The sequence below is a fragment of the Amblyomma americanum genome, chromosome 4 (genome assembly GCF_052857255.1).
Source record: "Amblyomma americanum isolate KBUSLIRL-KWMA chromosome 4, ASM5285725v1, whole genome shotgun sequence".
Lineage (NCBI taxonomy): Eukaryota > Metazoa > Arthropoda > Arachnida > Ixodida > Ixodidae > Amblyomma > Amblyomma americanum.
Window position 1 is genome coordinate 1,538,605 of NC_135500.1, and position 26,114 is coordinate 1,564,718.

Sequence of the window (26,114 nt, forward strand, 5' to 3'; positions counted from 1 at the left end):
TATTTGCTTGTCAATTTTCTAGTTCGCTTTCTCCATTTCGTGTCAACATTCTTTATATACAGGTATCTGAAAACTTTCCTAGCCCACCGCTTTTCCTCCATCATTCTCAATCGTTCCTCAAATGCTATCTTACTGCTAGCCTCTCTGCTCTCGAAAGACGCCCATCCCATATCACCCTGTACCCCCTGATTTGGTGTATTGTCATGTGCTCCCAAAGCTAACCTCCCTACTCCCCGTTGCCTAATTTCCAGCCTTGCTTGAACATCTGGCCTCATACACAGGACCGCATTCCCGAAGGTCAGGCTAGGGACCATCACCCCTTTCCAGATCCCTCTTACCACCTCATACCTATTGTAATTCCACAGTGCCCTATTTTTCATGACAGCTGCATTCCTACTAGCTTTATTCATTACATATTTTTCATGCTCTGTCAGATACTCAACACTGTTATTTATCCACACCCCAAGATACTTGTACTCATTCACTACTTTTAGCACGAACTCCTGTATTCTATGCTCGCCGCCCTCTTCATTAAATGTCATGACTGCAGATTTTTCCTTACTATACTTGAAGCCTAATCTATCTCCCTCTGTACTGCATATGTCTCACAACTTCTGCAGGTCTTCCTTGTTGTCAGCCATTATCACTATATCGTCCGCATATATTAGTCCCGGTAATGTCTGTTTAATCAATTCCCCTTGCTTGAAAAAAGATAGGTTGAAACCTAGTCCGCTCCCCTCTAGCTTGGCCTCCAAACCTTGCAGGTACAACATGAACAACAAAGGGGACAGAGGACATCCTTGTCTAAGCCCCCGCTGTATCTCTACAGGCCCTGATACATTTTTTTCCCATTTTATGAGCACTCTGTTACCTCTATATATATCTTTTAAAAGATTAATTACTCCATTTTCCACATCCAATGTGCCCAATATGTCCCACAAATGCTCCTGAGTAACGTTGTCATAGGCTCCCCTAATATCCAGAAATGCTAGCAATAAGGGCCTATGTTCCTTTTCCTTAATTTCTATACACTGTGTCAATGAAAATAGATTGTCCTCCAACCTCCTTTGTTTCCGGAACCCATTCTGTAGTTCCCCTAACACCCCCTCGTTCTCCACCCAAGCCTGCAGTCTATCCTTTATAATTTGCATCACCACCCTGTAAACCACAGATGTCACTGTTATGGGGCAATAGTTACTTACGTCTGCTTTGTCCCCCTTTCCCTTATATATCATGTTCATTCTACTTAATCGCCATTCATCGGGAACTTTCTCATCCACTATCATTTTGTTCACTACCTGTATTAATGTTTGCTTGGATTTTGGTCCTAACTTCTTTATCAACATAATCGTGATACCATCTGGTCCTGTTGATGTGCCACTAGGAACCTTCTTCTCTGCCCTTTCCCACTCTCCTTGCTCAAGTCGCTGCCGACCGCAGCGCCACCTTTGTTTACACACATGACCCTTGCCTATCTATACCTACATGGCATCATCTGTACCTACAAGAAAAAATGTGGCAGACGATTTAGCATGGTCAGACGAAATGCGAATCATCGGCGCTAGCGCTTGTGTTTTCGCTGCGCGTTTGGTTCGAGGCTAGGTTTTGAAGGTAACGCAGGGTTCAGACAAAGCTCGGTGAAATCGAACTTAAGCTCCGCTTTAAGGGTATGACGCGATTGCTTATTGGGTTAATGGCCATATACATGTAATCAGTTGTTCTCTACTTTACGCTAACAGCTCACCCGGACCCCTCATACCTCTCCTGGCACAGTGGTGCAGAAGATGCGCCACTGCCCTGCGAGGGCAGGTGCTGCCAGCGGCGGTGGGGTTGGGAAGACCTAGGCAGCCTAAACGGCACCGAGAGATGCCTCGGACAGGCACAAACATGGGCAAACTCTGAGGGCTTTAGTGCTGGCTCTTTTTGGTTCAAGAAAGTTTTCAATGGAAAAAAATAGTGCTGGCGCACTAAAGAGTACGTCATCGGGATCTATGCCCACGATCATAACAAGAAAAACGCTAATCCCATAGGGCTCTACGATAAAAAACATGAGCAGAATTTTACAGGACGATCAGAGCCGGTGTGAAACACGAACATGCCCTTCTAAAAACTCTACCTCTTGTGCCGACAGCGATAACGAGGGCGAGCTAACGCAGTCATCATCCTTTTTTTGGCAATCAGGAACACCTGATACATCGGCGAGACTGGCTGGTGCTTCAGTGAGCGAGCCCTGGAGCATAAAAGGTCGATGAACACCGGCACACGCAGCAATCTACCATTGCATTGCAAAAGCTGTGACAGCCGCAACTGCGTTCCTTACCTGGACAAGACCGCTTTCCTCTCTAACGCACGCTGCAAAACTGAAAGAGAGGTTATCGAGGCGTTCCTGATTGCCAAAAGGGGTGACGAGTGCGTTAGCTCACCCTCGTCTTGGTGTTTCACACCGGCTCTTATTGTCCTGTAAAATTCTGCTGATGTTTTCTATCGTCGAGCCCTATGGCGATAGTGTTTTTCTTGTTATGTTCGCGGGCCTTATAAACGATCTGTTTTCTCAAATAAAATCAGTTGGAAGTTTGCGCTTTGTCTGTCCTTTTGTGTGCCTTACGTCCCGTCTTGTTCTCGCAGTTTGTGCTCATTCTCTTCATTATGAACCAACTAACCCGCCAGAACGTGCTTCTTCGGGATATATGCCATGACCAGCCGACTGCGCCTGAAAAACAAGTTCTTTTTTTAGATAACATTAGAAACGGCCCAGTGCCACTCTCAGTCCTAGTTTCAAAGGCCTCCACGATTGCCACGGTGATAATACAGAAGGTAGGAAAGACTTTTAATGCTCTAGAAAGGTGCTAGTAGCAGACGAGAAAGAAGAGGTCCATCTTCCTTCTTCTCACAGGGTCGGTGCCCCTATTCCAGGGCTCCGCTGAGCTTCGCTGCTCGTTGGGCGTGCTGAATCAGACCTTGTTGGCAACCCAGATCGCCGCTGGAGAGCCGGCTCTCCCACTGTTCCGCACTCGGGTCTTTGCGAAAGCTGTCGTTTTTACTGCATTCCCACGTGATGTGGTACAACGATGGTTTGCTGCCACACCACGGGCAAGTGTCCCGATATTGCGTCGGGTAAATCTTGCTAAGGATAGGCAGGTTTGGGAATGTTCCTGTCTGCAATCTTCGCCAATACACTGCCTCTAGTTGATTTAGATCAGGATGAGGCGGCGGATAGCGGATCCGTACCCCCTTATAGTAGTTGAGAATGTCTGAGTACGTAGGACTGACTCGGTCGGGTAGATCGTCCGATTGGGAGGAAGCTCGGCTCGTATACCCTCGAGCTACCTCGTCGGCGCGTTCGTTCCCCGCTATGTCGGTGTGTCTTGGCACCCAGTAAATGCTATGTATGACTTTTGGTGGGGTCGCGCTTTGGAGAAGCCGGAGCGTGGCGCGACCTATGCGGCCGTTCATGTAGTTACGGCACGCTTCTCTCGAATCTGTAAGGATGGTAAGGGACATGTTGCTTCGATAACCGGCTATCGCCGCTAGAGCTACGGCCAGCTCCTCCCCTTCGGTTACCGTGCAATCCCTCACTGAGGCGCTAGCTAATTCCTTTAAGTTCGAATCAATAACTACCGCCACTGTGCTGTTATGTGAGCTTCTTGTATACGGAGCCGCGTCCGTGTATACCGTTGTGGATTTTGTAGCTAGATTTTGTTGTACATACCTCGCCCGGGCTGCCCTACGGGCTGCATGCAAGTTGGGGTCCATGTTCCGGGGAAGGGAGCGAACCTTTAGCGTCTGGCGGATTGCGTCCGGTATGCTCGCAGTACGATTCTCGAATTCCGCAGTTCCGCCTAGCCCCAGTCGGCTAAGGAGCGAGCGCCCCGTAGGAGTCTGCTGGAGCCTAGCTAACTGCGTGACCAGTTGGGCTTCTTTGATCTCTTCGAAGGTGTTGTGAATTCCAAGAGCCAATAGTTTTTCGTTGGAGGTGTTCATTGGTAGATGCAGGGCTGTCTTGTAAGCTTTGCGGAGTATGGTGTCTGCACTATCCACTTCTCCTTTGTTGAGGTTGAAGTACGGGAGGGCGTAACCCACTCGACTAACCACCAGGCTCTGAACCAGGCGCAGGGTATCCCCCTCTCGCATGCCGCTCCGCTTCTGCGACACGCGCGTGATCATTCTGGCGACCTGAGTGGTCGATTGCTTGAGAAGGCCGAGCGTATGGCCGCATCGCTGGTTGCTCTGCAGCCACATTCCCAAGACGCGTATCTTGTCTCGTTCGGGAATTAGCTGTCCTTCGAGGGAGACATTGAGGGACCCTTCCTTGTGTTTCCCTTTGTGGACTCGCAGGAGTTCTGATTTTTCGGTGGAGCAGGCGAGGCCTCGTGCACTGGCATATTCTTCCACGCAGGTAGCCGCTGCTTGCAGTCGTTCTTCTTTCTGGCCGAGCGACCCAGTGGTAACCCAGACCGTGACGTCGTCAGCGTATATTGCGTGCTGTATGCCTTCGATCTTCTCGAGTTGTCTTGCGAGGCCGATCATAGCCACGTTGAAAAGTAGTGGCGAGATGACGGACCCTTGAGGTGTGCCTTTGTTTGGGGTCGAAAATTTAGCGCTACGAAGGTCTCCGAGCCCAACCGTTGCAGTGCGGTTGGAGAGAAAGGCCTTCACGTAGCTGTGAATTTTCTCGCCGCAGTGGAGGTTGTCGAGTCCTTCCATTACAGCCGTGTGGCTAACGTTGTCAAAGGCTCCTTTGATGTCGAGGGTCATAACCACGTTCTCGCATACGCTCGGGACGTTGGTGAGGACTTCCTCTTTGAGTTGTAAGAGGATGTCCTGGGTGGAGAGGTGGGCTCGGAAGCCGAACATACTGAATACAGAAGCACTTTGCGCTCATCTTGTCCATGCGCTGTCGATCTTCATTTGCGCGGTGCGGTTTCTTTAGGTAGGTCCTGCCCAAACCGATTTGATTCAGAAAACAAGCGCACACGTAAGGCGCTGATCAGAAGCGCTACTTCTCTTCGCGATTTATTAAATACTTCGCCGCTACGGAATTGCAGCTCGGGGAAAAGAATGCATGTACAGTTAAGTGTGAAACTGAATATGACAAACAAAAGCACAAAAATGCCTGTGCGTGCATATTGTGAAATCAAACACTCAATGCGTGCAAAAATGCATCGTTTCATGTGACGTCAGGCGGCAGAATATTTCACTCGAAGGAGTAAAAAATTTTAACGTGTTTCGGAAGTATCGAAAAGACTCCCGAGGCGGAGGCGTTCTTATTGCCACTAACCAACTCTTGCTGTGTTCAATCATTAACATCAATTCGGAGCTTAAAATATTATGGATAATTTGTCAATAAAGCCCGCGTTTGGGCGAGTTACGTTCAGATAATTTGTCGTTCACCGCCTCAATTAATCATACTAGGTGTTTGCTATCGAAGCCCCAGCAATAACCCAGCTTTCTCGCATAGGCTTGGTTGTCGCCTAAACCAACTTTATACCAAGTACCCTAACGCTAGCATCCTTCTCTTCGGCGATTTCAACTACCCCAGTATTCATTGGCAAAACTTAACATCAACAGGCAACGCGGAAACAACGGATTTTATTGATGTGTGTCTCAATTTTAACCTCACCCAAATAGTAACGGAACCAACACATGTCACATGTGAATCTTCGAACATTCTAGACTTGATATTGATTAATCACCCTGAAAGTTCGTCATCCCTCACTTATCTCTGCGAAATTAGTGATCAAAAAGGTTTACATGCCACCTTCACCTTTGCCACGGAGTTGATCCAAAAGCATCAAAAACGATCCACTTATATGACAAAGGTGATTACGAAGCTCTGAACTGCCAACTGGAGACTTTTTTTCGAATTTTTGAAACAAGCTTTCAAGATCGATCTGTTTAAATGACTGGAAAACTTTCAAAACTAATATAGTAGAACTTGTGACCTTAATTCATTCCTACTGTAATTGAATGTATTCCCACTGTGCACAATTGAAGTTCGTAACAACAGGCCAGAAATGGCCGTCTTCACTTTCCTGAACGAGCGGCAAAGCGCTGCATCCATGACATAAACCGCAGCACCGGTGTAGATAAGGATGGATGGATCAATGAATAAGGCTTGTGGATCAAGCCATTTAGCCATGACTTGTGAAATTTTACTCTTGTCATGATTTTAGCCAACAATCACCACCACCCGCTTAAAATCTACTTTCCCTTCAATGTTCTTAAACCCCAATGCCTTGGATAAATCAACCCCGCTGCTTTCCACTGTAGGGTGAAGCCCTCTAAAAAAATATAGTCTTTAGCCGTTTCCTCCTCCTCTCCGCACGCAACGCACAGCGTGTCTATCTCGTGGTACCCGACTCTATATGTCTTAGTTCGCAGAAACCCCGTCTTGGCCTCAAACAACACAGAGCCCCTAAAATTATCAGAGATATCTTCTTTGGCAATTTCCTGCTTAAAGATCCTGAATGTTCCCAGTGCCGATTTCGTCACCATAGCTGTTTTCCGAAATGCCCTCTATGTTACTTCAACCTTTTTCTTAACCAATAATTGCTGATTTTCCTCCCTACTGCTGTCCAGATATTTGCTTGTCAATTTTCTAGTTCGCTTTCTCCATTTCGTGTCAACATTTCTTATGTACAGGTGTCTGAAAACTTTCCTAGCCCACTGCTTTTCCCCCATTTTTCTCAATCGCTCCTCAAATGCTATCGTACTGCTAGCTTCTTTGCTCTCGAACGACGCCCATCCCATATCGCCCTGTACCCCCTGATTTGGTGTATTGCCATGAGCTCCCAAAGCTAGCCTCCCTACGCCGCGCTGTTTGATTTCTAATCTTCCTTGATCATCTGGTCTCATGCACAGGACCGCATTGCCGAAAGTCAGGCTAGGAACCATCACCCCTTTCCAGATCCCTCTTACCACTTCATACCTATTGTAATTCCACAGAGCCCTATTTTTCATGACAGCTGCATTCCGACTAGCTTTATTCATTACATATTTTCCACGCTCTGTCAGATATACCGCACCGTCATTTATCCACACCCCAAGATACTTGTACTTATCCACTATTTCTAGAGCGAACTCCTGTATTCTATGCTCGCCGCCCTCATCATTAAATATATTGACTGCAGATTTTTCCTCACTAAACTTGAAACCTAATCTATCTCCCTCTATACCACAAATATCTATGAAATTTTGCAAATCTTCGTTGTTGCTCTGCCTTAAGCACCATATCATCCGCGCAAACTAGTTCCGGTAAGGACTGTTTAATCCATTCTCCTTGCATGAAAAAAGAAAGGTTCAAGCCTAGTCCGCTCCTCTCGAGTTTGGTCTCTAACACATGCAGGTACAACATGAACAACAAAGGAGACAGAGGGCATCCCTGCCTAAGCCCCGGCTGTATCTCTATAGGCCTTGATGATTCATTTTTTTCCATTTTATAAGCACTCCGTTACCTATATATATATATATATATATATATATATATATATATATATATATATATATATATATATATATATATATATATATATATATATATATATATATATATCAATTACTCCATCTTCCACATCCAATGTGCCCAGTATGTGCCACAAATCCTCTTGAATAACGTTGCCGTAGGCTCCCCTGATATCCAGAAATGGTAGCCTTAAGGGCCTGTGTTATTTTTCAGCAATCTCTATACACTGCGTGAATGAAAACAGATGGTCCTCCAAACTAATTTGTTTCCGGAACCCATTTTGTAGCTCCCCGAGCAACCTCTCGTTCTCCACCTAAGCCTGAAGTCTGTCCTTTATAATCTGCATCACCACCCTGTAAACCACAGATGTCACTGTTATGGGACGGTAGTTGTTTAAGTCAGCTTTGTCCTGCCCTTCCTTATATATCATGTTCATTCTACTTAATCGCTATTCATCGGGGGCTTTGCCATCCACTATCATTTTGTTCACTACCTCTATTAATGTTTGCTTGGATTTTGGTCCTAGCTTCTTTATCAACATTATCGGAATAGCATCTGGTCCTGTCGACGTGGCACTAGGAACCTTCCTGTGTCCTTTACCACACTTTCTGCTCAAGTGAAGCAATTGCAGCAACCGGTCTATCCTCCTTCGATAAATTATGTTCAACATTTCTTTCTTTAAATTTTTCTGTCATCCTTGTTCCTATGTGTTTCATTGCTTCATCCCATTCTAGTCGAATACCCTGATCTGTAACAATAGCCCTTTGTTCTAGCCTAGTCTTATTACTCGTTGTATTTAGATGTTTCCAGAATTTCTGAGCAGCTTTTCCATCCTTTTTATTTACTTTTGACATCTACTGGGCACCCTTTCTTTTAATTTTCTCTATAATAAAATAGGATGCTTCCCTTCTACACTTTATGAAGGTATCCCATTTTATGTCTGCTTGAGCTCCTGGTTCCCCCCTCTTCTTGGAACATCTGTGTTCCCTGGACGCTTCCTGACTTTTCTCTATCGCCTTCTTGACCTCCCTATCCCACCAACTCTTGGGTTTGCACCTTTTCCCTTTCGGCTTAACTCGCACCTCAGCTAGCTCTAGCTCAAGTAGTCGAGTAAATTTGGTTTAAGTCCAGTGTTTCATTCTCCCAAAAATTACTTTCTCAATTTGTTTGCATGCTGCATCAAATTGCTTTTCTGAGTAAAATTCCCCTCTGATTCTTCATCTCTCTTCAGTCCTACATTGGTTTCTGTTTTTGAAACTGAATTTGGTACGTTTGTGGTTACTACCTAGACTTATGCAACTATGCATGTTCATCTATGCTCACTACCCCTAATCTATTACGCATCCTATGTGACATAGGTGCATAATCTATCGTCGAGTGCAGACTCTATGCCTCACATGTTATGAGCCCTTCACACTTCACGGTACTGTTGCATACAACTAAATCATGCCTGTCACACATGTCCTGCAGCATGCTTCCTGTCGAATCCGTGTACCCATCCAGGTCTTCTATGTGTGCATTCATGTCGCCTGATATAATTATCTCGCCCGGTCCTCCTAGCTCATCAATGTCGGCTGCAATACATTCTACCATTTTCCTGTTTTATTCGTTGCCATTGGCTCCTGTCCACAGGTATACAAAGCCAAGGAGTGTTTGCTCCTCTGCCACTTTTCCTTTTAGCCTTAAATGTTTCTTGCATCTCACTTTAACTCTTTGAAAATTCATACTTTTATGAATGAATGCCCAATTCCACCCCCTTTCTACTACGCTCTGTTCTAATGCAATATTCCCATGCGTAGTATGGGTTACAGGGCTGTTGCTCCGTGTCTGTAAGTTGTGTTCCCACTAAACGATATACCATTAATTCCTCCTGCCTCAACTCTTCTATTTCCTCCCATTTCAGTCTATTCCTGCCACCTTGCATGTTAATGAAACCCATATCTGAATTAACCTGGCCCTGGCGCTTGTATCTATTCCTTCTCCTGTGGTTCCATCGTCCCTTTGACCTTGGTTCTTCCTCGTCTACACTGGTTTCCTCAGAGCTCTGGTCCCCCCCCCCCCCAAAAAAACAACAAGCTGTTGCCTGGTGACCTATCCTGCTATCAACCCTCTTGCCAGTGTTTAAGATAACTTCTTGTCGGGCTAGTTGGTAATTGATCATTGTAATTTAAAGGTGCCAAAACCACACACACGCGAACTATGGTGCCAGTGGCACCACCGTAGTGAATGCCATTCTGTGCAAAAAAGTGGGAGCTGACCACGTGCACGTCCCTGTTAACTTCTATTACCCCGTATCCAAGTCGTCGATTCATTAACCTAATTACACGGTTAGCCTCAACGACTTTCCTTTCCGATCCGCTAGACTGCCTCTGAAGCTCTAGGATTGCGCATATGGTCACTTGCACACTCTCAGAGGTCTCTCTAAGCCTACGCATCCCCACTTCTGTTTCTCGAGGTTCTGGCTCCTCCCCTTCAGCAGATCGTTGGTACCGGAATGGATGACGGCAAGGTGTTTGCTATCCACGTTGTCCACTACCACCCCCTCGGCTTTGACCATTGCATCTACCATGCACTTCCCTGACTAGGCCTCCACCTGCACCCGCCTGTCCGCCTTCACTGTCGTCAAAACGCCTTCCTGAACCCACGCTACGTTCGAGTCACCGACTACCAGAACCCTTCTGCGCTGTAACCGTTCGCTCCCTGACTGTGACTGTTGCCCTCCGGATCGCGCTAGCTGTCACTCCCGCCGCCGTACGCTGCTGTCGCGCGTCACCTTGCCAGTTTTTACCTTTCTGTCTTCCCCACTCAAAGCCTGCTGTGCAACAGCGCTGAAGAATCGACGAGCCTCCTTTAGGTTTACCACGCTGTCCTCTTCCACCACCTGACACTGCGCCGAAGCGGGGTCACTTGCAGGCCGCGACTTTAGCGCTTCTACCTGCTCTTCTAGCTTGGCCCGCTATTCCCGCGCTTTCAGCTCGCCCACAATTCGATCTAACAGGTCGGCTTTAGGCCCCTCCCTCTTAAGAGACCCGGCGACCTGAGCTTCTAGCTTAATCCGTTCCTCTTGTTCCACCTTCAGGTCCCCTTTTAGTTCCTTAATCCTAACTGCCCGTTCCCACTTTCAACGTCTGAACGGCCTGCACGCGAAGCTAGCCCTCTCTGCATCGGCTAAGCTCCCGAACTCGGTCTCGTCTAAATAACGCCAAAGCTCACACTGCTGGCACTGCACTAGCTCCCCGTCCACCCTGACTTCCCTAGCTTGCCAACCCATTGTCCAGCCGACTACGTAACGTAAGAGCCCGCCAAAATTCCTACACAAAGACCTCCGGCACTTACCTCCTCTAGACTTCCTACCCCTAAGACGGTTTAAAACTACTGTCCATACAGCATGTACAATAGCAAATACCACAAAGCACTTAGCTTCGGACGAAGCTCCGAAAAAAGCGTCCTCCTCCGATGGCGTCGCAAGCCAAACAGAATGCGCTTCAAAGCTGGCCCCCTCTTTTGTTAGTTACGGTAACTAACCAGGGAATGCGCCCCTCCTCGAGACTTCTGCTGCACGCTGCACCACGGAAAAGCAAACGGGAAGGGGCCTTTGGGGCGAGTCCCCACACACTGCATGCCGCCACCTCCTAGACTCGCGCCTCGTCTTCGCTCTCCCGCTCTTAACCTGTGGCACACATCGGACAACCGCCCTATCTACTACGCCTGTGGTCTGCCAGGACACGTGGCCAGGCTGTGCCGCCAGTGGCGGCCGATGTCTTACTTTCGGGCTCCTGCACGACCATTAGGCTATGATGCACCCTCACCAACCTTCTCTGACCCTCCTGCGACGTTTCCCTCCTCGGATAGTGCCTCTTACGCCGCCCGCCGATCACATTCTCCTGTGATCCGTCGAACCCGCCAGCTGCTGAGGAAAAGTAAGCGCCGTAGTGCCGAAGGCAAGCACTGCGCTTTCGTCGAACTTCAAAAGTCCTCCGTTTTCCCAAGACAAAGTGCTCCCTGTACATGTCGACGGTATCGCCATTTCGCGCTCGTGTACACTGCAGCTGCCGTGTCGGTTCTAAGCGAAGCACTGTGTCGCCGGCTTCACAAGCTCTCACCGAAAAACAGCGCGCTTACACGGGTTATTCGTTAGTGACTGCGACATTGCAACTAGCGTGGAAAGCACAAGGACAGAGGCAAAAGGAACAGACGAGACAGCACGCTAGACTTCAACTGACGTTTAATGCACACGTAACAGATTTTAACACTTGCTTTCGGCGCATGCTCAGGAGACTGTGCCCCCGCCCCCCTCCACTTTATCAAGAAGCAGGTTGTCAAAACAAGGAATAAACATTTAAACCAAATTGATGCGCAAGTTTTTCAACAGATAGGTTATCTCCTTTTTTTTGAGGGCTACTGAGGGTGTGCTCACGCACTTGTCCCCTGCCTTGTCAATGCAAAATGCCTCAAATATTTCCCTGTCACCCTGCCTATGAAGCCGCCTCAGAACTCTGGTGTGGCTAAAGAGTGGAACACATTTTTCTTCATTACCGCCTGCTGTTTTTATTTTGCATTTGCGGCAATGTGCGGCCAAATGGCCTCCGGCCAACAGAGCTGCGACTGTAGACCGGTGTTTTCGTAGCCTTTCATTAAGGCACTGGCCTGTTTGGCCAATATAACACTTACCACAGGTCAGTGGGATCAGGTACACTACACCGATGGTGCAGTTCACAAACCGCGTGGCGTGTTTTGTTGCGCAGGTTTTTGCCTGGTAAGCATTGTTCACCATTCGGCACATCCTAGACAGCTTTTGTGGGGCTGTCAAAACGACACGGATGCCGCACTTTCCCGCTGCCTTTTTGAGTCGATGGGACAAGTTGTGCATGTAGGGCACCGGCACCGGACGTCCCCCCGGGCCGTCATTGCAGCAGCCTGCTGTCTTGCGTCCCTGTCGGAGCTCTTTAATAAGGCTCTCAGCGACGGACGCGAGTATGCTGTCAGGGAAGCCAGCGCTACGCAGGCGGAGGACCTGCTGTTCAACACTCACGTTCACTTTGTGTTCACAAGACTTCTGAAGAGCGGCTCTTAGGCAGTTCAGTGCTATCCCTCTTTTTATGGTTCTCGAATGGGCCGAATTATAGCTACGAACAGGCTTTTTTGAACGAGGGAAGTATGTCCAGCATAGTGATCTACTACTAAAGCTAATGCTGATGTCAAGGTAACGTAAGCAACCCTCATCAGGAACCTCACGAGTAAAACTCAGACCCTTACCACATTCTTGGAAAACACTAAAAACACTCTTGACCATGTCATCTCTTCCATCAGGCGACACACTTTTTAAAACAACAAGATAATCATCAACGTATCTAAAAATTTTGCAACAAAAGTCTTGTCCACACGCGAAAAAATTTCTTTGTCAATAAACGCTAAAAACAAGTCGCTTAAAACCGGTGCAATACGCGAACCAATACATATGCCTTGCTTCTGCAAGTAAGAAGCATTGTCAAACTCAACAAGTGTAGAAGAAAGGTAAAAGCTAAGCAATTCTAAAAAGTTATCTACTGAAATCCCAGATGAATTTTGGAAGACAGTCACACCCAGCGCATCAATGCGCTCTCTGACCGCTGTGCAGAGTTGTGTCTGTGGTATAGAGTAAAAAAGATCTACTACGTCAACGGAAAAAGCATAAAACGCATCACAGGTTTGTTCATGTCTCGAAAGGAAGTCTATTACAAGAATGTGGTAAGGGTCTGAGTTTTACTCGTGAGGTTCCTGATGCGGGTTGCTTACGTTACCTTGACCTCAGCATTAGCTTTAGTAGTAGATCACTATGCTGGACATACTTCCCTCGTTCAAAAAAGCCTGTCCTTAGCTATAATTCGGCCCATTCGAGAACCGTAAAAAGTGGGATAGCACTGAACTGCCTAAAAGCCGCTCTTCAGAAGTCTTGTGAACACAAAGTGAACGTGAGTGTTGAACAGCAGATCCTCCGTCTGCGTAGCGCTGGCTTCCCTGACAGCATACTCGCGTCCGTCGCTGAGAGCCTTATTAAAGAGCTCCGACAGGGACGCAAGACAGCAGGCTGCTGCAATGACGGCCCATCGCCTCAAAAAGGCTGCGGGAAAGTGCGGCATCCGTGTCGTTTTGACAGCCGCACAAAAGCTCTCTAGGATGTGCCGAATGGTGAACAATGCTTACCAGGCAAAAACCTGCGCAACAAAACACGCCACGCGGTTTGTGAACTGCACCATCGGTGTAGTGTACCTGATCCCACTGACCTGTGGTAAGTGTTATATTGGCCAAACAGGCCAGTGCCTTTATGAAAGGCTACAAAAACACCGGTCTACAGTCACAGCTCTGATGGCCGGAGGCCATTTGGCCGCACATTGCCGCAAATGCAAAATAAAAACAGCAGGCGGTAATGAAGAAAAATGTGTTCCACTCTTTAGCCACACCAGAGTGCTGAGGCGGCTTCAGAGGCAGGGTGACAGGGAAATATTTGAGGCATTTTGCATTGACAAGGCAGGGGACAAGTGCGTGAGCACACCCTCAGTAGCCCTCACAAAAAAGGAGATAATCTATCTGTTGAAAAACTTGCGCATCAATTTGGTTTAAATGTTTATTCCTTGTTTTGACAACCTGCTTCTTGATAAAGTGGAGGGGGCGGGGGCACAGTCTCCTGAGCATGCGCCGAAAGCAAGTGTTAAAATCTGTTACGTGTGCATTAAACGTCAGTTGAAGTCTAGCGTGCTGTCTCGTCTGTTCCTCTTGCCTCTGTCCTTGTGCTTTCCACGCTAGTTGCAATGTCGCAGTCACTAACGAATACACACCAACTAGCCCAACTGTCTCCCATGATCTTCCATGAGCTTACACGGGACACGGCTTTCCTATCTATGATGAAAGCTTCATACAGCTCGCGCTTGTGCTGATGATTATATCGCCTCAAAATCTGGCTTCGTCCAAAGTTAGGTGTGCAGTGAAAGCCAGACACGTGTTTTGCCAGCGTGCTGCCGTATCCCGTGAGGATGTTAGTGGCGTGCTCTCGTAAACGGTCGTTTATGCAACGTCCACTTTGGCCCACATACGATGCACCGCATGACAGCGGGATCTCGTAAATTACCTCCGTGTCACAGGTGGTGAACATTTGTTCATGCTTCTTACTGCACCGCGCTGGACAAGCTCACTACGCTCGCTTCACGTCGCCACGATCAGCCCTAGTTCTTCTCCTACGCCTGCCCCCGACTACCGTACTCTCGTTTCGACTGCCATCGACGCAACCTTTCACCTGCCCAACGTGATCAGGTCGTCACCCTGCTTCACCGTTTTCGTGCGTCGTTTGACTTCCCGCAGAGGACATTGGGCCGCAACGCCACCGTCGTTCACCATATTGACACCGGTACTCGTGATCCATTACGCAAGCACCCATATCGAGTATCATCCAAGGAGCGCCAAGTAATCAACACCCACGTCGCCGACATGCTTGAGCGTGGTGTCATACAAGCTTCTCACAGCCCGTGGGCCTCTCCTGTGGTCCTTGTTGAGAAGGAAGATGGCTCCATCTGGTTTTGTGTCGGTTACCGACGGTTGAACAGGATTACTCGAAAAGACGTCTACCCGTATCGATGATGCTTTAGACTGCCTACAGGGAGCCGATTTCTTGTCATACTTGGACTTACGATCTGGCTACTGGCAGGCCCACATGGCCGAACCTTACCACGCGAAAACATCCTTTTTCACCGCAGACGGCTTATATTAATTCAACGTGATGCCGTTTAGGTTATGCAACGCACCTGCCACAGACGAGCCAATGATGGACACTATTTTGGCGGTCTCAAGTTTAACTCCTGCCTTTGTTACCTTCATGATAGTGTCGTGTTTTCTCCGGACTTTCCTATCTATCTACGTCGCCTACAACGCGTCCTAACTTGTCTGGCTGCTGCTGGCCTTCGTCTAAATTTGAAGAAGTGCTGCTTCGCCGCTAGGAAGCTCCATATAGTGGGAGATGTAGTCTCCAAGGCTGGTGTTCTTCCTGATCCCGCAAAACTTCATGCCATTGCTGATTTTCCCCAACCATCGAATCTGAAAGAATTGTGGAGCTTTATTTGTTTATGCTCATATTTTCGGCGCTGTATTAGAAATTTTGCTCCTATAATCGCTCCGTTAACACGCCTTATAGCTGCGAACGACAATCTCTCGACGTGGACACCAGCTTGCGATGACGCCTTTACCCCCTATGCCGCCTTCTCGTCTCACCCTAGATTCTACGAAATTTTGACCCTACTGAACCGACTGAAATCCAGACTGACGCTAGCGGAGTAGATCTTGGCGCAGTGCTCGCCCAGCGGAAACCGGTTTCTGCTGAATACGTGGTGGCTTACGCGAGTCGCACCCTGCCAAAAGCTGAAGCTAACTCTTCGGTGACAGAAAAGGAATGCTTGGTCATCATCTGGGCGATCTGGACGCCTTTTCCTTGGGCCCTCCACCTGCAAGAGTACGACATTCATGTCGTTTACCGCTCAAGCCGAAGACGTTCTGATGCTGAGGCTCTTTTCCGTTCCCCTATTCCGAGTGACCCGACTCCTCCATTCCTCGCCGCTTACGATTCGTCATCCCTTGGCATCTCGGACATGCCGAGCGAAAAGCGCAAAGACCCTTGGATTACGTCCTTCTTCGCTTTCCTGTCTAATTCCAATCTTTCTGCTTCTCGAAATCTCCAACGCCAAGCTCGCCACTTCGCCGTTAGCAATGATCTGCTCTACCGCCGTAACTATATCTCTCTGAGCGGCGCAAATTGCTTCTGGTTATTCCCCGCCACCAGCGCTCTGACGTCAGCGCCGGTTTCCACACCGATACCCAGTGTGCTCATGCCGCTGTATTGAAAAAAATATGTACGCTTGCGTATGCGGTACTGCTGGCGAGGGATGTAGCGCTTTGTGCGACAATATGTGCGCTCTTGCCCAGTTTTCCAACGCCGGAAGACACCGCCTCGCCTTTCCACCTCACCTGCGCAGCCACCCAGATGCCTTGCCCACCCATTCGACCGCGTTGGGATCGATCTTTACGGTCCCCTTCCACCGACTCCGGATGGCAAATCGTTATGTCATCGTCGCCATCAACCACCTCACCCGTTATGCGGAAACTGCGCCGTTGGCACCTGCTTCCGCGACTTATTTTGCACCTTACATCCTTCATCACCTCATCTTTCGACATGACGCACTTAGGGAACTTCTTAGCGATCGCGGCCGCGTCTTTCTGTCGGAAGCCTTTGAAACAGTCCTCAAGCAATGTCAAATTATTCATCGCACTACCTCTGCTTACCATCCCCAAACTAACGGCTTAGTTGAGCGTTTCAATCGCACTCTCACAGGCATGCTCGCTAAGTATGTGAACCGCCACCATTTTAATTGGGAGAAAATCCTTCCCTTCGTTACATACGCGTTCAATACCGTTGTGCAAGCTACCACTGGGTTTTGGTCCTTTTTCTTCCTCCACGGTTAGGACCCTACTTGCACGATAGACACCGTGCTCCCCAGGCACCCCGACGCTTCCGAGTCCTTGCCACTTTCTCAGTGTACGCCGAAGAGTGCCGCCAGCTTTTTTTTTATTTATTTCAAAATACTGCTGGCCAGCATTCGCCCAAGCAGGGGGGGGGGGCGGAGGGGGGGCATGAAAAACACAAATCACAATACCACGTGAAAACATTGCGTGTGACACACAGCAAAAACGAAACCAAAAAGATGAACATAGCAAAGAGAAAAAATACATGCTGAAAAAGGGGAAAAAATAGTCACTTCCTTTTTAGTTGAGCAAAAACGTTTTTAGCGCCTGTTCCACGTTAGCAGAGTTAAAAATCGATTCAGGGAGTGCGTTCCAATCTGCTATTGTTTGAGGGAAAACACTGTGCTTAAATGCGTTTGTTTTGGCAAAAAGAGGCTGTAAGGAGTGGTCCCTACTGTGGCGGGTCCTTCGAGCAGTGGAGTGCCTGAGGAATGAGGGGGAAAAATGCTAAGCTTACCAGCTATAATTTTATGAAAGAAAGAAATACGGTTAACTTTTCTGCGTGTACGGAGCAGCGGAATATTTTTGTCTTTCATGACCTGTGTTGGAGAGCCAGACCGTCTATATTTATGAAAAATGAAACGTACTGCCTTTCTCTGAGTGAGCTCTAATCGATAGATATTTTTCTTGGTGTCCGGGTCCAAAATTTCAGAAGCGTATTCAAGTTTGGACCTGACAAAAGATTTGTAAGCCAAAAGCTTAACATTTTTAGGAGTATGTTTTAATTTACGTTTCAAGAAACAAAGCTTAGAGAAAGCGGCTGAACAGTTCTCAGAAATATGAGTGCCCCAGGTTATCCGGTTGTTAAGAGTAATTCCTAGACATTTATATTGTGAAATCTCTCTAATGTGGCTGTGGTGAAGGCAATATTGATAATGACTAACATTTTTTTCTCGTAACTCTGAGAAGTACACTCTTATCTACATTGAAATCCATGTTCTATTCCTTACACCAGTGACATATTTTGAGCAAAGATCCTTGAAGCAATTGATGGCCTCTAATTGATGATATTTCTTTATATACAACGCAGTCATCTGTGAACAATCTTACTGACACAGACGGAGGAATGGTATCTATTAAATCATTTATATATATTAAAAACAGCAAAGATCTTAACACACTACGCTGAAGAACACCGGAAGTAACAGGAGGGGATTCAGAAAGAGTACCATTCACATCAACACACTGAGTTCTACCACTTAAATATGCTCTTAGCCATTCAATAAGATAAAGCGGAATACAAAGTAACTAATTTATAAAGAACCTTTGAATGTGGCACCTTATCAAAAGCTTTAGCCCTATCCAGAAAAAAGAACATCAATCTGCCCCGAGTTATCCAGCACACCAAGAAAATCATCAATAGACGTAACTAGTTCAGTGATGGTCGACATACCCTTCCTGAATCCATGCTGAAAAGGTGACAGAATATTTCTTTCATTTAAAAAATCAATTATCTAGCGGGCCACGATGTGCTCTAGAAGCTTACAGGATGTAGAGATAATATATACCGGTCGGTAATTAGTTACGAGTAACTTGTCCCCTTTTTTATGAATCCGCACAACACGGGCCTTCTTCCAATCTTCTGACAACGCACTGGTTTGTAGAGACAAAGAGAAAAGTTTAGTCAGATGCTCCGAGATCTGGAGCGCGTAACGCTTTATAAAGGCATTTGGAATGTCGTCCAGACCATGGCCCTTCCGAATATTTATTTTACGCAGAAAAGAGAGAACACCTTCTGTGGAAATAACAATTTGTTTAAGTGTATCAACGACCGTACAGAAGGGCTTCTGAAAACACTTTGAAAATACCTGTTAAATTGTTGAGCTATATCCTTCACATCAGGGACGAGGCTCCCATCCTCACTTCTAATTTCTTTGAAGGCTTCCTTTTGTTGACCAAGGTATCGCCAAAATTTGCTCGGATATGTTTTTATGAATGATGGAAGGGTGACCTTAAATAATGGGATTTTGATGTAGACAGTGCCTGTGCTAATTCATGTTTTAATTTCTGCAAATACTCAGAAGATAAAGAGGGATGTCGCCTAAGACGGTTAAGTCTCCGCTTCATTTGAATAATATCACGACTCACCCAGGGGCTCCGACGCTTGTTTCTAATTTTTCGCCGAGGTACAGAATTTGCGGTGCAAAATAAAATGCCCTTCTTGAGGCGTTCCCATAAGCTGTGCGTGCCACCTTCATTGGTACACATCAACACATCAATCAAATCGTCAATAACAGAAGCGTCGTCAGAGCGATCAAAATCATGGACATAGGCAGCAGACAAATTTAGTGTACTTTTAACGTGATCGGTAGGACAACAAAAAATAACAAATGGTGATCCGAAATACCAGGAAAAACAAATCCAACAGAGCATTTTTACGGGTGCAGTCACAGACAATTTGGTTAAGGTTTGAGGCTAACATAATGTCCATAATTACATCACTAGAAACGCAGGGCCGTAAACTAAATTCCCCCAGTCCAACCCTGGTAAATTGAAATCCCCCGTTACAATCACATTAGTTTCACGCTTGGCTAGCAGGTGATAATATATGCTCTCAAGAAATGCGATTTCAGTGTCAGGAGCGCGGTAAACTGCACATAATAAAAAGGTCGAACCCCAACACGACAGATTTAAAAACAGACTTTCATGATCAAGAATTTGGTCGAGGAAAGTGACCCGCATAAATGACTTCACAATTACTGCGACATCCCCACCCCTTGAACTACGATCCCTTCTAAAGATGTGATAGCCAGAAGGAATAATCTCGCCATTACTTATTTTATCATGCAGCCATGTTTCTGGAAGAACAAGAACGTGTGGGTCGTAAGAAAGTTGTAGTAGTTCAAGGGCGTCAGTTTTGTTCTTAATACTTCTGGCATTAAGGGAAAACACGCGTAGATCATGTACTTGGGCCTGCAACTGCTTTCGTTCAGAAGTCTCGCCTCCTCTGATAGGCACTGGAACACGTGAATTCGAAGCATCGTCCCACACGTAGTAGGTGTTATCAATACGCAGTTTGTCATGCCAAAGGGAAACCTTTTTGCCCCTATCAACTTCAGTTTTCGCACTCAGCCAAAGTAATTTTCGCCTTTTAGCTGTCTCCGCAGAATAATCGTTTTGGATAGACACTCCGGTCCCCTTCAGCTTTCCAACACTGCTTCAAACATGTTGTTTTTCTAAGTAATCCTGAAAGTATAAGATAACTGGTGAATTCGCACCTCGGCGACCTAACCTGTGAATGTGGGCCACAGAAGTACACGTAAATCCAAGTTTATCGTAGAAAACTTCGTCGATCACCTTTCGGCGCAATATTTCTGCAGTCTCGTTTTCTTCTTTTTTAATGCCAAGCACAATCAAATTGCTCCCGCGACTTCTATCCTCTTGATCAACCAACCTTGAACTCTGTGATTTCAATGATGCTTGGACTTCCGCTAAGCTGTCATGTAGGCCATCTATTTCCTTAGTCTTTGCGGCTATTATTTTCACGTTTTCCTCGACTTCGTTTTCGTTTACGCGCACGTCAAAGTGCGCATAAGTTTTTTCTGTCTGTTCTAGCCTACTGATAACATTGGCCAAGTCGCTGCGTATAGCTTGCTGACCTATTACAAGTTGCTGATGAATTTCGGTGACAGAGGGATCTGGACCAGGGTTTTGCTCAACGTCTCCGCAAAACAACAGCATCGATGTACAGAAACACTCATAAGCAAAGGTCAAAACCATATGTGGGCGCGGCATAACGACAAGACACCTTTCGTCACTTCTGTACGAACGAACACTACAAACCTGGACAGTAAGCAGGAATCTGCGTTAGCGACATGATCCCCGCCGCCTCGCCGAGCCCACTGGTGAAGTTTCTGTGGGGACAGTCTTTTATAACCCATGCTGGAGACGTCACTGATGCGCGAAAATCCTGAAGTGAAACACTGCGCATCTCAGGCAGAAAGTCCGAATCCGGCTTTCACCGACGGAGCCATCTTTGCTGTTTCCCGTGCATTGACCACCGAAACCGAGCAACGCCAGCAACTCGGCCGAGACAGCTTCACTACGGCACCCTCTTATGCTTTGGGTCCCTTCCTCAACCCCCGGCCTCTGCACGAAACTTCTATCCCCCTATAACGGTCCCTACCGCGTCACTGAGCAAACTCCGCCGGTCAACTACCTCGCCGAACCACTCGCCCCCTGCTCGGATCTGTGTCGTGTTGGGCGTGCAATTTGCCCACGCCAACCGCTAAAGCCTTACTACGACCCCCAGGTTGTGTGCTCACCGTGAGTAGCCAGGATAGCTCCTTTGCCGGAGAGTGATTGTAATATAGCAGGCCAGCGCGGCCCCAGTGCAGGCAGCTGCCGAAGTGGAGAAATACGGTTGTGTTCAATGCAGGAGACCTGCCTGCGGACCTTTTTGAACAAACTGGACGTCGCGCTGACGCCGTCTTGATCGCTGCCTTGCCGCTGCCTTCTGGTCTTCGCCGAGAACTCTCCCCTCACACAATAAATAAGTAGGGCAAAACTAAAAGCGGCCCGAGATGGGATCTGCGAATGTATTGATAATTAGGCAATGGTACACTCTTGCGACCTGCGTAAAAACTGCGCGCATACAAAAACGATGCTGATGGCCTAGCTCTGTTAGGCTAGGATATACGTAGCGAAAGCAGGGAGACTTCTGCATCGAAAGAGTCAATTCGCTAGATGCCCTTTATTCGCGGTTAGAGCTCTAGCCGTCGTGGCGGAGTGGTAGCGTCTCCGCCTCAAACAGGTTCGATTCCGAGCCTTAGCACAGGTTTTTTTTTTTATTAAGTGAGTGTGCGGGTGGTTTCATAGGCTCCCATAGATGCCGCCACAGAATACGTTGGTGAGCGGTTAAGCGCAGGCTCTGTTAAGGCGCTTATACTCCGGCGTAACGCGCGCGCGCGCGCCGCAGGGCTACGCCACGTCGGCCAAAGCGAGACTCCATACTCCAACTGCGCTTGACCGCCTACGCGTTCGACGGCTTCTGCGCACTCTGACCGCACGGGCGGAAACTTGGAGCACATCTCTATTTCGCGCCGAGTGCGCCAGCCACCGCCGGACCGGCCAGACCGGTTCGGCTCTGCGGCGTGGCGCGCGTTGTAACGTCATGTGCCTCTTCAGAGCACAGCCACGCCGAAATCGCAAGTTCGCGGCCAGTAAAGCTTTCGGTTCAAAAACTGCGTGCTGAAAGAATGCGCTTGTACAGAATTTGTGGGTAAGGAAGCAAGCTATTCGAATTCGTTTGTTTTCCTTTTTTTTTACTTCCGTGCAGCTACAGTTTTTGTACCTGTATATTTTCTCGCCATCATCTAGGTGCTGAGTTTAGTGAAATTCTACAATCGAAATGCAGTCAAACTCCGACAAATCGAATTTCATGGAATCAGGAAAACATCTGAATCAAGTGAATGCCGGTTTATCAGGACGAAGGGAAAAACAGTGTCCCACATATCATACCTTCTTTTGCTCAAAAAATCGGTTATCTTATGATTGTTGCGTGTGTGAAATTTGCACCGCAAAATTGTAAAATTGTTTTCTTCAGTGCATTAACAACATCCCTCCCCGACTCCTCCCCCCCCCCCCCCGCTCACACACACAGGCAACCCGTATAAAAAAAAGAGCACCACGTGTGCACGCACCAGCATAATGCACAAGCGACTACAGACTCGGCTATAGCATGAAGAACGCTGACAACACAGTCCGCGAGGCCCGTTTCACATGCTGCGACTAGAACGAAAATGGTCGGCTTAGTCAGTGACTCCGGAGTCAGATTTTCGGTCAGTGCTCACAAATAACGCGTACCCAGCGAATTTGGTCGGAGCGACAGGCAAGGTTTACCCGCCGCGGTGGCTCAGTGGTTAGAGCGCTCGGCTACTGACTTGGAGTACCCAGGATCGAACCCGACCGCAGCGGCAGCGTTTCGACTGGGGGAAACACAAAAGCACCCGCGTGCTTTGCGATGTAAGTACACGTTAAAGATCCCCAGGTGGTCGAAGTTATTCCGCAGCCTTCCACTACGGTACCTCTTTCTTATTTCACTCCCTCCTTTATAAAACCCTTTCCCTACGGCGCTGTTCAGGTGTCCGCCGAGATGTGAGACAGATACTGCTCCATTTTCCTTTCCCCAAAATCAATTTTCAATTTTCTACACGCAAGGTTGCTTGATGTTTACGTAAACAACCCATCATTAAACGCGACAGAAACGCTACACGAATTTTATTGATGATGTTATGGGCAGCGCACTTTTAGACGCAAGGCAATATTTTGTATGTTTTGATTAGAGCAAACAGTGTTTGCTTCCGCCGCGGCAACAGCTCCCACGTGACCCCACGTCACACGCCGTCTGTCTCGGCGCTCCCCATTGGTCAGTCGCAGAGCGAACACACCGACGCTGGGACTGAAATCCACCCGGACGGAAACCCGTCGCAAGCTGCCTGCGGCTAGACAGATGGCCCTCCACAGTCGCCAGCCGACAGAATTCACAGCGTAGCAGGAGAAAATCGCATACGTGGGGAACAGGGCCTGACGCGGACGCAGTGAACCATAAAAGAAAATGACGCAGCAAACCACAAAAAGAAACACCATCTCGTTGTACCTTCTTTGGCTTATGGTTACAGCAGTGGGTATGGGCATTTTTAAATATCGGAGGGAAACCACCGCCACTTATGGTATTCGCAGTAGATGGATGGGAGATAGAAACGTCCCCTTCGAAACGGTGTGGTGGAAATTGGCACCATGCTCGGCTTTTTTCTTCATATTTTATAACGGTGCTATAAATCGTTCTATAAATTGGCCATTTCATTAAAATACATATTTAATCCTACACTTTTAACCTTATGTCGCCTCGCTGCTTTTGAGCTACCAATCTTCCAATCGCTTTCTGCTATCGTGCACCGCAGGTTCATTTACGTGTGACTATTGTCATCTCTAAAACCTAGGTCCTCGGGAAGAGTGACTGCACCTGCATCGACGTCGGGATGGATACCATCACATTTCAGTATGAGGTATTCAATTGTTTCCACAGATTTACCACACTCAGCACATGTGTCGTCTTCTTCGCTAATTTTTTTTTCTGTAGCTGCGCGTCCTAAGACATCCTGACCTAGCTTCAAAGAGCAGGGCACTGCCTCTTGCGTTGTCATAGAACGCTTCCTTCCTGATCTGCCTTATACAGTTTCGATATAGTTATACATTCTGCTTCTTTTGCATTGAACTAATTCAGTTTTTTACCTTCTGCGTTTTCGTGCAGATCATCACCTAGCAGCCTGCGCAAGACACCGCCGATTAATCTCCGGCACAGTATCACTTTTCCGTTACTCGTGAGTCGTGAAACGGCACCTCGGTTCTCGACTTGTCGTGACGGGCGTTGAAAGGGTTTTGCTGCAGTGCATTTTGTGCGCCTTTTCGCTTGAAATTCTGCGCAATGCCATTTTGTTGTTTCCTAAGGAAACGAAAGTACGTGCTCCAGAGAACGTTATTAATTGAAGTACTGAGCACAGGAAAGAAGTGACTGCGAGCAAGATCTTTTTTTTGGAACCATTTCACTCGGGACAGGCTCTTCTCGGCAATCATCAACTTACCATGTAATCATTTAATGTCGCATAGTCATGTTGTGATCACCCTTTCATTTTCTAGGCGCCCCGTAGTTGCCAACTAAACTTGTCCCGGTTCTTTCCGTAGCATATATAGGTGCTATTATCTTGCTGTAATTGGTGTTTGCCCTCGATGAGTAAGTCATGATGCTAACAGCCTCTCGCTTAGTGTTGCTGTATGTCTAAGCGACGGTGCACGCAGAACTTGTCCGACGTAATGGAGAAAAAATAGGTGATTAGGTGATTTGAGGCGAACACGTAGATAGGGCATCGTTGGGTGACATCTGCAGAATTTATTTTTGTCTGACTTTCTTAACCTCCACCCGCCTCTCCTCTCTTACTCAAAATCCGCTCTTGTGTGGGACCTGAAGAAGTTGCGAACTGACCAGGCATAAAGTTCCGGTGCTGCCTGCCTTCCTCGAGCTCACAAGGCTCACACAAGATGCAGCTGTCTCTCACTGAACACAGAGGACAAATCGACCAACATGACTAAGCAGAAAGGGTTGCCAGCTTTAATCCGCTCGCCTTCGACTAAGCACCTTGATTCCATGCTGTAACCTAGAAATCGAAGCACAAACCCAAGCGAAAGTGCAACCGAGGATCCGGGTAAGACGGCCATCTTTGTTTATGATGCGCAATGTTTTCAGCCGCATATGTTTTTCCATTGTCGCGGAAAGCGGCCGCACTCATCGTCATCATTACTCCATTTCCGGCGCCCTGTCCACACGCTAGTTCCACCGCCTGTCGTAATCACACGAGGCACGACCAGATTCCTCAGAATCAATGGGATGTTCCCTCCATAAAATAGTTCACGCGTTGGACGGGACTGCGCGGGGTGCCCTAATAATCCTCGTTTAAAAATAAGCGGCTAGAATTACCAACATTTTACTGTGTAATGGCAAAAGAGCTCTAAGGGCTTTAATGTAAAGAGGTGAGAGTAAACTAGAAACGAAACCAAAGGCGATAACATCATCATCAGCCTGACTACGCGAAATGCAGGACAAAGGCCACTTCCTTATGTCTGTAATTAACCGTGTACTGCGCCAGCTGCTGCAACCTTATCCCCGCACACAGGCGACAGGACGTTATCCTTATCCCCGCAGAAGGCAGCAGCATTTCAGCTGACGTCAGGAGGACAGACGAAGCCGTGATGTTTGGGGCAAAAGAAATAACGTGCAGTGAATCGTTAGCGCGACCATTCGCTAGGAATGGTGGTTTGACGCAAGCCGTCACGACAAAAAAAAAACAAATAGTGTGATGAGGAAGTTCGGCTATGGCAGGATGGCTGCAGGTGCAAGAAATCTGGGCTAAAGTGAACAACCCTTGCTAGCTTCATACAGGAGCTTATCTTTCTTCCAACTTTATTTTCGGCATCCTATGTTCCGAGCCTATACGTAGTAGCACACCTTTCGCATGAAAATAATCTGTCATACTTGCTTAGGCCGTCGCTCTGTAGTTTGGTTGGTAATGATAGTGATGATTACTTCGGGTGTGGTTGCCCTTTCAGTGGCTCT

The 26,114-nt window shown here is 47.5% G+C and overlaps 1 protein-coding gene and 1 pseudogene across 1 annotated transcript in view; both read right to left on the reverse strand.

Annotated features, from left to right (window-relative positions):
- Mip (Myoinhibiting peptide precursor) overlaps positions 1-26,114 on the reverse strand; it is a 581,927-nt gene that overhangs the window by 505,805 nt on the left and 50,008 nt on the right. The window lies entirely within an intron of this gene.
- LOC144127618 (uncharacterized) lies at positions 1,482-16,076 on the reverse strand (annotated as a pseudogene).